The following is a 12,290-nucleotide window of genomic DNA, read 5'->3' on the forward strand; positions in this document are numbered from 1 at the left end:
CAGTGAACTTTGAATGTCGTCTCATCACCACTCTTATATCCTTGACTTTAGATATAGACTACACTGTAACAGTGTTATAAGACTACAAACACTAAATCAGTAACAAACACGTAACAAACTTATATCTCTTCTCAAGAACTTCTACGACTGCCTTTACAAATGCGACCGCATGTGCCACACTACGTTGCACTGTCAGCATGCATGCGGCATTTTTAGGTTTAGGACAGTTCACTTGCTATTTTACAGGAGTGTCAGGATTTCACCACAACTCCTAATAAAGCCCTGGACTGACCATGGCTATTTGAGTGGATTTGGTGGACGGAAATTGAAAGCAGCCTGTCTCTTTCTCTCACACACACATACACACACGTGCTTGACACTTGGGTGTTGGTTTATGGCAAAAACAAACAAAAAAAAAAGCTAGTATAAATACTAGACCTTAAAATAAGTGTTAGGGTTGATTATTTACATTTGAAGGATATTTGTTGTCATCTTGTTTGTTCACACAACGTATCGGCTGATATACTCTCCAGCCTTCATCAGGTGTCTTAGTGGAAATTTCTAAGGTATTTTTTGATGTTGTTATTATTATTATTATTAATATTCAGGTCACTGCCTGGAATTAAACTTGGAATCTTGGGGTTAGTAGCCTGCGCTCTTAACTGCTATGCCATATGCCTGTGGGCAATTATGGAGTGAATTTTAGCGCTTATAATTCTAATATTCTCCTATCCTTAATACCAGTTCCCATATGCTATTCATACCTTTACTCGGTCTGCTTAGGAGGTCGTTGTCACAGCATATGTGCTGCTTCTTTTAGTTTTTGTATTTTCCAGTGTTGTTCTCTGTCTATTATTTTAACTTCATCCCACAGGGGGAAGTGGTCTTCATTTTTGTGAAGTGTTGTATTACTTTTGAATACTGTCCTTATGTCATATGGACCGCATATCTTTTGTATCATTTCAGAGAGACCTTTCACATAGGGTAAATGGACTGTGGACAGTTTATCGGTTTCATCCTTTCTTTTCTTCATAATTGGAGTGGAGTGTATGCTTTTGGGGTAGTTGTTGCTTAATAGATTGTTACTGAGCTTGATCATTTTTTCATAGTGGGTATCTATTTTAGGCACTGAACAATCCCTCTCTTTACACTGTATGGATGGTGGGAGTTGAGGTATCATCCAGTGAAGGTTGGCATGCGGTATACGGATATCCTGAATCCATACTTGGTGCGTGTTAGTAATACATCCAGGAGTGCTAGCTGATTGTCTTTTTTCTTTTCCATTGTGAACTGTATGGATGGCTTTATTGAGTTCACATGATCTAACAGCACTTGGACATCTTCCTGGTGGGGCCAGAGTATGAGGGTGTCATCAACATATCGCATCCATAAGGTTAGTTTTAGTGGTGTTAGAACTGTATTAGGGTTCATTTGTTCCATTAAAACCTTTCAATGTGGTGCCCCAGCATGGTCACAGTGCAATGACTGAAACATTTGCTAAATGATAAAGATCAAAAACATTTTCGTCTCTTATCTGAAGTTTTCTAACACAAATAACCACACTGAAATATTTCGCTAAGTGGTTATAAGCAATATTCTGTTTTCTATCTAATATTTTTGAATTGAATATTTATGCTAATGTAATGCCAAACTGTCATTTAAAATTGGCAAAATTACTTCATAATCAGATGATATGCATTGTAGTATATACTTTATTATAAGCTCTTATCTTAGTTACGTTCTACCTTTTCGTGGGGGTTGATGAAATGAAATGAACCGTTGAAAGACTGAGTCCTATGATCAACTGTACCCCACTGAATTTCCAAATTTGGACCTATGTAAAACTATTTTTTCTTAGGGTAATTGTTTTCTCCTCATGTATAAAAACATTATATCTCTATGTGCAATGTTTAGCTATACTATATATATGTAATCATTCAATATGTGTAAACATATATGCTATTTACTTCTATATAATCTTTTAATCAGATTTGACTATGTGATTCTATTACATGTCATAAATACTTGAAGCCTATCTGTTTCTTGAAATGACATGTGCGCACACACACATGATGGGGTATATGATTGAATGTATTCAACATGACAATTAAACCATGTAGGTTTCTACTCAAATGTTAATCACATTATACTCACAGCTTTTGATTTTTTGACAATATTTGCTCCATGCTGGCCTTATGAGCTGCATCTGGTTGCATCTACCGTGACATGTTGCTGAAAACGTGTGATAATTGGAATAAAATAGTATCAAGTTATGCCCATCATCTTTCTGTCTCTCTTTCACATATATGTAGTTATGTGTATATATGTGTGTATGTGTAACTAGTTTTAGATAAATAATACTTAATGTGCTCCTTATTCAGTAAAGGCCAGTTATTTGATATTGTTCAGATATGTTGTCTTTCCAGTCTGTGACCTGAATCCAGCCATGTTGCAGGATTGATTTCTTTAAATAATCACCTCCACTCCCACCAGTTATAAATATTTCTTTAAAATCATTACACACACACACACATACACACACACACACACACACACACACACACACACACACACACACACACACACACACACACACACACACACACACACTTTACATAATTAATACGCTTTCTCTCTTCATCTTGAAAAAATAAAAATACACTTGATTGATGTTATAGATTATTTTGCTATGTGTAAGAAGAAAATAAGCTTTGCTTGTTATACAAAGTAACCACTTAACAGAAGCAGAATAGTTTGTACAGGTAGTAGCCAAGCTGATTGAGTTTGGCTCAGTTCCAAACTTTATTACTAATACTACTGGCAATTCTTATTGTTTGGTATACCACTACTTTATATAATTGCTTTCTGCAAGTATATTTTTCCTTATCCTGATATTTTCACAGGTGCTAATTGGAAATTAAATGGAAATTACCTTTAAGGTCGTGTAAATCTCAGTTGGCATCCAATTTTAACACCTATGTTTAGTGTGAACCTTGTTTGCTTTTATTACTAAAGCAAACAAGGTACAAACTAAATATCTTATATTTGTTTGGCGTTTTCTAAATTGTACCGCTTTTGTTCTTTGTATTAAGGACAGTGGTTTCCAGAATTAGTGAAGTGGTGGATTAACTCTTTGATTACAATATTTCTATTGAAATACATTGCCTTTCAATTAATTTTGAAATTGCTTCAATTTTGAAAATAATGAATGTAATAAAATGTCATTTGGCTGGTATTTGGAACTTGGGGCTATAGAAGTCACTTGCCTGAGGTGCCCCACAATAGGACTGAACCTGTGATCATGTGGTTGAGAAGTAAACATTTTGCCACACAAACATACTGCTCCTATGTCTGAAAAGAAGTGTGTGTATGTGTCCGTCCGTCCAAGCTTGGGACATCAACTGTGAGTTTGCTAAATGATTAAAGGGAGTGACTGGTTTATTTTGTTGCTAGTATTTTTAGTGGCCAACAGCATTTACAACCAATTCTGAAATAACCATCAAACAACTCTTATTTGTACCATAGGATAAAAGTGTGTGACATGTTGTTGGACACCGAGACCCATCCAACCCAGGCTGATATGGATGAATAAAAAAAGGCTTAAAGGGACATAACCAAAGATGAGGTACTTGTCTAATCTCTACCAATTCTACCACCATAATGCTTGAGATATTTTTGTAACATATTTGGAATGTTACTTTCATTTCTCCGTATTGTTGCTTCTCAAATGGAGGATACCTCTCTGAAAGGTGGTGGGGTGGATGAAATTTTATATGGGTTCTGAGAACCAAGGAGATTGTTGTGTGATTGATTTGCCCACATTTTGTTTTTCCTCTTTAAGTCATTCTCTTATGCCTGCACACTTTTTTCTGTTCAATGTAATATGGTAGTGCTTGTTAGCCAAAATGGCAACAAATCTAAACCTTAAATGTTCTGATTACTGTAACTTGTGATGCTTATTCACCATTCTTTTGAATTATGCATGATTTGGTAGCTTTAAGATTTCAATGATGCATTTATTTTTAAACTGACATTGTAGAGTAGATTGAGACTGGATCTGGAGGATTGAACATAAAAACAGGTAGAATACCTGGGTTAGTTATGATTGATTTAAAACTTAAACAGTTAATCTAGATCAGTGGTTCACAACCAAGGTCCATATGGTCCCTAAGGGTCCATATGGCCCCTGAGGGTCCATGTAAGATTTGGGGGGCTCCACAATAGTATTTTAAGCATCTCTGAAAAAATTTTGCCTTGAATTTTTTTCCTTGCAGAAAACATTTCTTTCTCTCACATTTTGCATAATTTAAACTAGACTTAGGTATAGAAAGAAGTTAGTTTCACATCAGGAATCTTGCAAAACAGTTACATAAACATAGATTTAAAATATCAAATGGCGATTAGGATCCACCAGGATAAAATAATTGAAGGGGTCTATTGGTAAAAGAATGGTTCAGAACCCCCGATCTAGATAATCCATTAGATGCCAGACTGTAAGCAAGTGTCTCAATTTTCCTGAAACCCAATGATAACATATTCTTTAATGCAACAAATTCAGGCCTGTTGTCCAGTACTAAAGCTGTGGACACACAGAAAAGAGTGAAGACCTCAGGCAACTTGCTTTTTCGGTCTCAATTGAGCGATTAGGATACAAAAATGCCTCGATCTATGTTGAATAGGCATCAACTATTGCAAGTACATTACCGATGTTTGATACATATGCCCAATCCATATGCACACGTTCCCAGGGTCAGAAATAGGCCATGAATCATTTGTCTTTACTAAATCTGGCCTAACATTCTGGCAACTGTCAGATTTGACAAACTTCTCTGCTGAGTAAGCCAACTCAGGCCACTAAACACAGCCGTGTTGAATGCTCATGTGTGTCATGTATTTTAGCTAATATTGTGGTTCTATAAAGTGCTAGAATAAATGGCTGATTTTCATGATATATTAAGCTATTTTTGCATGTTAGATATCCTTCTCTTTAATAAATGCACATTCCAGATTGGAGACCAATCACCAATTTTGCTGTAAAATTCTTTTATTATGTTGTGATATAATGCCCTTGCATTTTGTTGTTTTTGGACACCTTCCATCATTATGCTGAGAGAATCAAAGGACATGGAAATCAGGTGTAACCCACCAGAGGTGAAAACAGCCAGGAATGGAAAGCAGAAGCAGAAACTGATGACATCTTATCTTACAAACAAAGATATGGTAGGTGCAATACAAAACCATCGGAGAGGACTTGATTTTGGTGCAAATCAGTTCAGACCGTTTGCAAGTATGATTTGGAGCGAACGCAGATCTGTTATTAGCAACAGCATCAAAACAAGAGAAGCAGAGAAGAGAGCATCATTTGATCTGATGTATTTAACAAGGACAGATGACGAGATGGGAGGAACATGTTGTTGAGAGGAAAATAAGTTGGGATGAGATATGGAAGTGGACCACATCTCGGCTAAGTTTTCTGATTTGTTCATCCTATGATATTTTGCCATCACCTACAATTCTAGTAAGATGGAATGTCTCAGAGAATGACATATGCAAATGTGGAAAGGTTGGAACACTGAAACATATTCTTTCCAGCTGTTCATTGGCATTGAACAAGTATACATGGAGACACAACCTGGTCCTTAAGGTTATCTTCAATGCTATGAAGAACCAAATTCATCTCAACAACACTGAGAAAAAACTGTTGAAAGTACCAACTAGAGATTTCATAACCTTCATGCGCTCAGGTCAGTGGATCTGTTTCAAGAACAGCAACAAACATCCTATGAGCGATGAAAAGTGGAACGACTATTGAGAAGTGACTGCAGATTTGCCTGGGTGCCAGGCATTCTTTCCCATCCCAGTTACGGAAAAACCTGACATTTTAATGTGGTGTGAAAGAAGGAAAGTTGTGAATCTAGTCGAGTTAACGGTTCCTCATGAAGATAATGTGGACGCTGCGCGGGCTCAAAAGTTTGACTGTTATGTAAACCTCCTCAACGAATGTGAAGACTCAGGCTGGAAAGCGGAACATTTTCCAATGGAAGTTGGATGTAGAGGGTTTGTTGGACATAGTGTGAGACAACTGTTATCATTAGGCCTAACTCATCGTGAGGTAAATACCGCCATGACCGATATACAAACTACAGTGGAGAAGGCTAGCCACTAGATTTGGTTAAAAAGAGATGAGCAATGGCTAGAGAATTATGGGGCTATATTTAATAACCAGTTGATCTAGCAAGCAGGGCCTCATCAGTGAGGTGGGGTCGGTGCGCATTGATGCTGTCGAAAGGTAGGCCCCAAAATGGCTCGCATCCTCTCCTGATGGCCCCATACACTTGCTGGCTTCCGGTATGCGGAGTTCTCGACTGGTAGCACTTGAATGTGCAAGTTGTTTGCAAGATTCCTGGCTATTTTTTGTGAAGCATGTTCAGGTACTTCCAAATCCTTCGTGAACAGAGTCTTTAAAGGCTGAATTTTTTTCCCCCAAATAAAACTGCTTTTGTAGAAGCAAATGCCGCAGTCTATCTATGCACCATGCCACTACATAAGCCTGTCTCTCTTGCTTTGACCAATTTCATTGTGCCTGGCTAAATGTGTGGCTTATGAATGCTACTGGGTATTGTTCCTGGGATAATACCCAGCCACTGCAGTCAAGGATGCATCTATAGTGAGAATGCTCATCTCCATTGAGTATGGTTGCAAAACTGGGGCCTCCAAAAGATGAGTGATAAGCATATGGAAGGCCTTATCTTGCTCTTTACCCTATTTAAATTCTTTAGATGTAGCTGATAAGAGTGGTTCTACTTTTTCAGCATACGTCAGGACAAATCTTCTGTAGTAATTAGTCAGACCCACTATTTTATCAATATCTTCCTTCGATTTCGGTACCTGTATGTCTTTTAGTTTTACTACCAAATCCTGAGATAGAGAGAAATACCCTATTCAGATATGTTCATTCTCTGGAAAGTCAAATTTCTTTTTCTGGAGAATGACATTTCTTTGTTAATGGAGAATTTCACCTTGGTTAGCCTTGCAACTAGTGCATTTTCTCTGCTTGTCAATTTTGCTTTGCTACTACCACAGATGAAGTTATCCTCTTGGTACAGAGGAGGCTATACTCCTTTGATCCTTTTTAGTAGAGTTTCCATGCTGTTCTGAAGTAGGCCACTCAAATTCTTAAGGCCCATTTGAGTCAGTTAACTAGGTAGAGACCATTGGTTGTATTAACAGCACAAATCCGCCTTGTTTTCTCCACTAAAGGTATTTTCCAAAACGCATGCTTTTAATTGAGAGTGGAGAAAAATTTTGCACTTGACATACGGGAGAAGATGGTGTTGATTGGAGGTATGGGAAAAGAATCGGTATCAATATGTGCATTTAAATGAGCCTTATAATCGACACATGTGAAGAGATCCATCTTTTCTCAGCCATACCACAAGTGAGGAACATGCAACTCCAGAATAACCCGAGGGTGTGCAGATACCCATCATTTCCAACCTCTTTAACTTATCTTTCACTTTTTCCAAATGTCCTGGAACATGTGTAGCTGAACTTGTGCTATATCTCACATCAGAGCAGTCCACTCAAGCCATAAAAACTTTAACCTCTCGGAATACATCCATGTTTAAATGGAAACAAAATGAATGTTCTTTAATGTTTTCCAATCAACCCAAAAGAGTATGGGCTATCTACCACAATAAATTTATGTGAATCATTGGTGTTGTTGAGTTTAGCCCTTTAGTGTTTGCATTATTCTGCCAAAATTAATGCTTTTTTCGTCAGTTTTGAACTAATCATGTATTATCTTGTAGCTATGAGATTTGGATAAGGTAACTTAATTTTTAAAATGATATTGTAGGGTTGGTGTGAGAGACCAGATCTGGCCAGTTTGAACATAAAACAGGCAGAATACTTTTGGTCGGATATGGCTGGTTTAAATGCTAAAGGGTTAAGTGTCACTCAGATTGATCCAACACTCTTTAGATCTGAACCATGGAAAGTGGTTCATCTATTGTGGCATGATTTGATTGGGATACCTAACTGTGAAGCAAATGATGATGGGATTATTGAACAAGCTGCCCCAGTATCCATTTTCATACCTACGCTTCTGTCTATTTATAAAACACTTGCAAAACCCCATGTTATTTGCACTCTTGTTGTTCATATTTAGCAACAAACCGTTGACAGATCTGATCACACCTGGAGATACATTTGTTGTCCACACAACAATCATTTTTAGATTGGCAAAATCTTGCAAAATACCTTAATTTGCTGCACTTATTACAATTTTTTCCATATGTTGGACACACATGAGCTTTATGCGTATACCCAAAATTTTAACATTTCACTACAACACCATGATCGGGGTATTCTTTTGACATTAAAGTTTGTTATTGTTTGTCAACTACTAACAAACAGTGTTTCTGATTCTATGGTGGATATAAGAGCAGCTATTTCAATGTAATTAATTTTAGAATGACACTGTAACTCCTCTAAAATTTATAGCTTTATCTTTGCTGACGACAATCCTGCAATGAAAATGAGTTTCATGATTTCTGGATATTCTTTCAACTTATTCAAATGACAGATGGAAACTTGAAAATTAATTCTCAAGAAAGTTATTGATTGACTCTTCTTCTCGTTGCTTTAGAGTCAATGATTTTAATCTGTCCGCAATTGCCTCTTTTGGCTTCATTAGTTTTGCAATTATTTGTTGGTATGCTCATTCTGAAGACTTAACAAGTAAAGAACATCTTTTAACTTTATTATGGCTTCAACTCCACGGGTAGAAAGAATTGTTGGCTTCTTTTTGACATCTTCAACGGCCTCTCTGTTTTTGCTTTGAACAGTATCAGCCAGGCATTAGCATCTTCCTAGTTGTTCAAGTTTATGTTTTCTGGATGTGATCCTTGTCACTATATGTTGTGCTTCACTGTTACAGAAAACATGTTGAATATTCATAACTGCAAGATTACACAGCTCACTTCTATGGTCTACAGTGTACAGTTGCTAGTATTTTGTCATACATAGCGGTATCACCCCTTTTATGGCTGCGACCTGATTCATCTCTCATCTCATGATTTGCATGTGGTTGCACAAGACCTCTCTTGAGTTATATATATATATATATATATATATATATATATATATATATATATATATATATATATATAATCAAGATATCAATAATCCAATGCAATTACCACAGTTTCTATAAAACTAATTTGTAAACTCTATGCTTATAGTTTCACATCAGTGATCTTGTAAAAGAAATACATAAACATAGTTTTTAAGCATTAAATCACTATTGGGATCCACAAGAATAAAATAGTAATCTTATAGGTCTACAGGTAAAAAGGTGGCTGAGATAACAGTATATTGTAGAACCAGAGGTTATATCAGTTTGGTTTGGTAACAAAAAAGGGTTAATGAACTCCAATGTGGATTTGGAATAATGAGATACTAAAGTGAAACGAGGGACATAATGTGAAGTTAGCATTGTGTGTGATTAGAAGAGTGACAAACCATGTCTCATCTGTTGGTTGGCTTTTTATTGTATTGCCTTTGATGTTTGATTGATTTTGAAGAGAAAAAAGGAAATAAATGTGGATTGAATTTAATATAGGATGGCGTATTTGCAATGTTTTTTTTATTTATAAAGCAGGAATGGATTGGTAAAATTAGTCAACCACTTGACCTTCTTGGATCAACTTAGCTTGGTTGCCAAGGGCCCTTCCTTTGCCGTGGGCCTTTCACAGTGATACGGCTTTTCTTGAGATGCATTTGTGAATAGTTAATTTAGCTCCATTTTCATCTTCTGTGGTCTTCATCTATATCTGAAGATAGGTGCAAACTCATTTGTAAATAAGAGCAAGGTAAACAGAATACAACATCAGCTTATACACATTGCAGCCAGTTCTTTGTAGTTGGGCCGTTCTTTGCCAACGGCCCATTCTTCTGCCAATGACCCGTTCTTTGCCGACGGGCCGTTGTTTGCTGATGGGGTCATTCTTTGCTGACGGCCCGTTCTTTGCCTTGTGGTTTTACCGTTCCTTGCTGCTCTTTTCCCTTCATACTGATGCTTTAGTGCCATCATTACTGAGGTTTTCCTTTATTCCATTTAGAAGTGTTTGGAATTCGTTGAGTTTTCCTATACTTTCATTCCAGTGGATGATGCAGTCATAGAGATATCTTTTCCAGTTGTTTTGAATGTAGGTGGAAAAGGAGTCTCCATATTTCTCGAGTGTTCTCTGGAATAGTTTAATCTCGAGATAGCACATGACCAAGTTCACAAGAAGGCGCAGTCTGTGTTCCCATTACAGTCCCCATTTTTGTCGAAGTATTCATTGTTAAATATAAAATAATTATTTTCTAGGATAAATCTTAATCTTTCTATTATAAGCTCTTTTTTAATGCGAGAGGGGAGTTCATAGGTGTAATTGTCTAACCAGAATGTGATGGCCTCTATTCCTAGAGTGTGTGGGATGTTTGAATATAGGTTGACTACGTTGAAGGATACTAGTAGTGTTTTCTCATTGACCGTTTTTGGGAGGTGGTTTAGCATGTCCAGGTCATCCCTTATAAAGCTCTTGGTGTGTTTTAGGAAGGGTTTCAGTAGAGTGTCCAAGAAGCTGCTGAGGCGGTGGGTTTCACATGCTGGACCTGCTATTATTGGTCTTAGTTTCAGGTCATCGGGTGAGGGGACCTTGATAATTATGTCTGTAGCTCCTTTTCATGCATCGCTTATTATTCTACTTTTGTGGATTTTGGGGATAACGAAGAATAAACTTGATTTACCCTTGAAATTGGTAATGTAGTCGTATTCCTTGGCTGTGAGTCCATCTCGGTATGAGGTAATGTCCTGAGATTATTCATTATTTTATATTGGTTACAGTGTGGGGCCTTTTCGTAATGTCTCATCCCCTAATAGAGATAGTACTAGATTTTTATAGTCCCCCGTGTTCATTAGGACTGCTGCGTTACCTTTATCTGCCTCTTTGATTGTTATGGTTTTATCTTTCAGTTCGTTAAAGTCGTTCCATTGTCTCTTGTTGAAGTTTGGTCTGTGTTTTTGTTTATTTGTGAATTGATAAGGGTAATTGGTGATGTGCTCACAGAATTGGTCGAGGGCTTTGTAGGGGTGTAGTTGCTGCTATTTCTAGCTATTGAATCGTCGTCAATGTGTTTGTCATAGAATTCCTCGGCTAATCTTAATTTTCTACAAAACTCAGAAATATCATCTTTCATTTCATGGTAATTTGGTCGTTGTGGGGTTGGTGTAAATTTTAGTCCTTTGGATAGTATGTTTATCTGGTTGGGTGTTAGTTCTTTATGAGAGAGATTTACTATTTTAATTGCCTGTGGCTTCTCTGGTATGTCTGGTGCCATCGTGTATCCCTGTTCCTGTGTACTGGGTCTAAAAAATGATTGTAGTGCTCGGGTTTGACAGTGTTGTTTATCTGCCTCCTGTTATAATTTTTATAGTGGGTTAGTGCAACGGCCTATTCTTTGCCAATGGCCCGTTCTTTGCCGACGGCCCGTTTTTTGCAATTCCCACATTTTCTATAAATCTAATTTTTAAACTCAATGCTTATAGTTTCACATCAGTCTTCTAGTAAAAGAAATACATAAACATAGTTTTTAAGCATTAAATCGCTATTGGGATCCACAAGAATAAAATAGTAATCTTATAGGTCTACAGGTAAAAAGGTGGCTAGATAACTGTATATTGTAGAACCAGAGGTTATATCAGTTTGGTTTGGTAAGAAAAGGGTTAATGAACTCCAATGTGGATTTGGAATAATGAGATACTAAAGTGAGATGAGAGACATAATGTGAAGTCAGCATTGTGTGTGATTAGAAGAGTGACAAACCATGTCTCATCTGTCGGTTGGCTTTTTATTGTATTGCCTTTGATGTTTGATTGATTTTGAAGAGAAAAAAGGAAATAAATGTGGATTGAATTTAATATAGTCATAAAACAATGAAAGGATGGCATATTTGCAATGTTTTTTATTTATTTATAAAGCAGGAATGGATTGGTAGAATTAGTCAACTACTTGACCTTCTTGGATCAACTTAGCTTGGTTGCCAAGGGCCCTTCCTTTGCCGTTGGCCTTTCACAGTGATATGGCTTTTCTTGAGATGCATTTGTGAATAGTTAATTTAGCTCCATTTTCATCTTCTGTGGTCTTCATCTATATCTGAAGATAGGTGCAAACTCATTTGTAAATAAGAGCAAGGTAAACAGAATACAACATCAGCTTATACACATTGCAGCCAGTTCTTTG

The 12,290-nt window shown here is 36.9% G+C and overlaps 1 protein-coding gene across 7 annotated transcripts in view; it reads left to right on the forward strand.

Moving 5' to 3' along the window:
- LOC106878514 (PDZ domain-containing protein 8) overlaps window positions 1-12,290 on the forward strand; it is a 296,017-nt gene that overhangs the window by 59,796 nt on the left and 223,931 nt on the right. The window contains exon 2 of one of the 7 annotated variants that reach the window (XM_089365279.1): window positions 3,526-3,625. The exons of the other annotated variants lie outside the window; for them this stretch is intronic. The gene's annotated coding sequence lies outside the window, so the exon portion shown is untranslated. The remainder of the gene's footprint in view (window positions 1-3,525; window positions 3,626-12,290) is intronic. 7 annotated transcript variants of the gene reach the window in all.

Source organism: Octopus bimaculoides, chromosome Z (assembly GCF_046866305.1).
Source record: "Octopus bimaculoides isolate indiv1 chromosome Z, ASM4686630v1, whole genome shotgun sequence".
In the NCBI taxonomy this organism is placed as follows: Eukaryota; Metazoa; Mollusca; class Cephalopoda; order Octopoda; family Octopodidae; genus Octopus; species Octopus bimaculoides.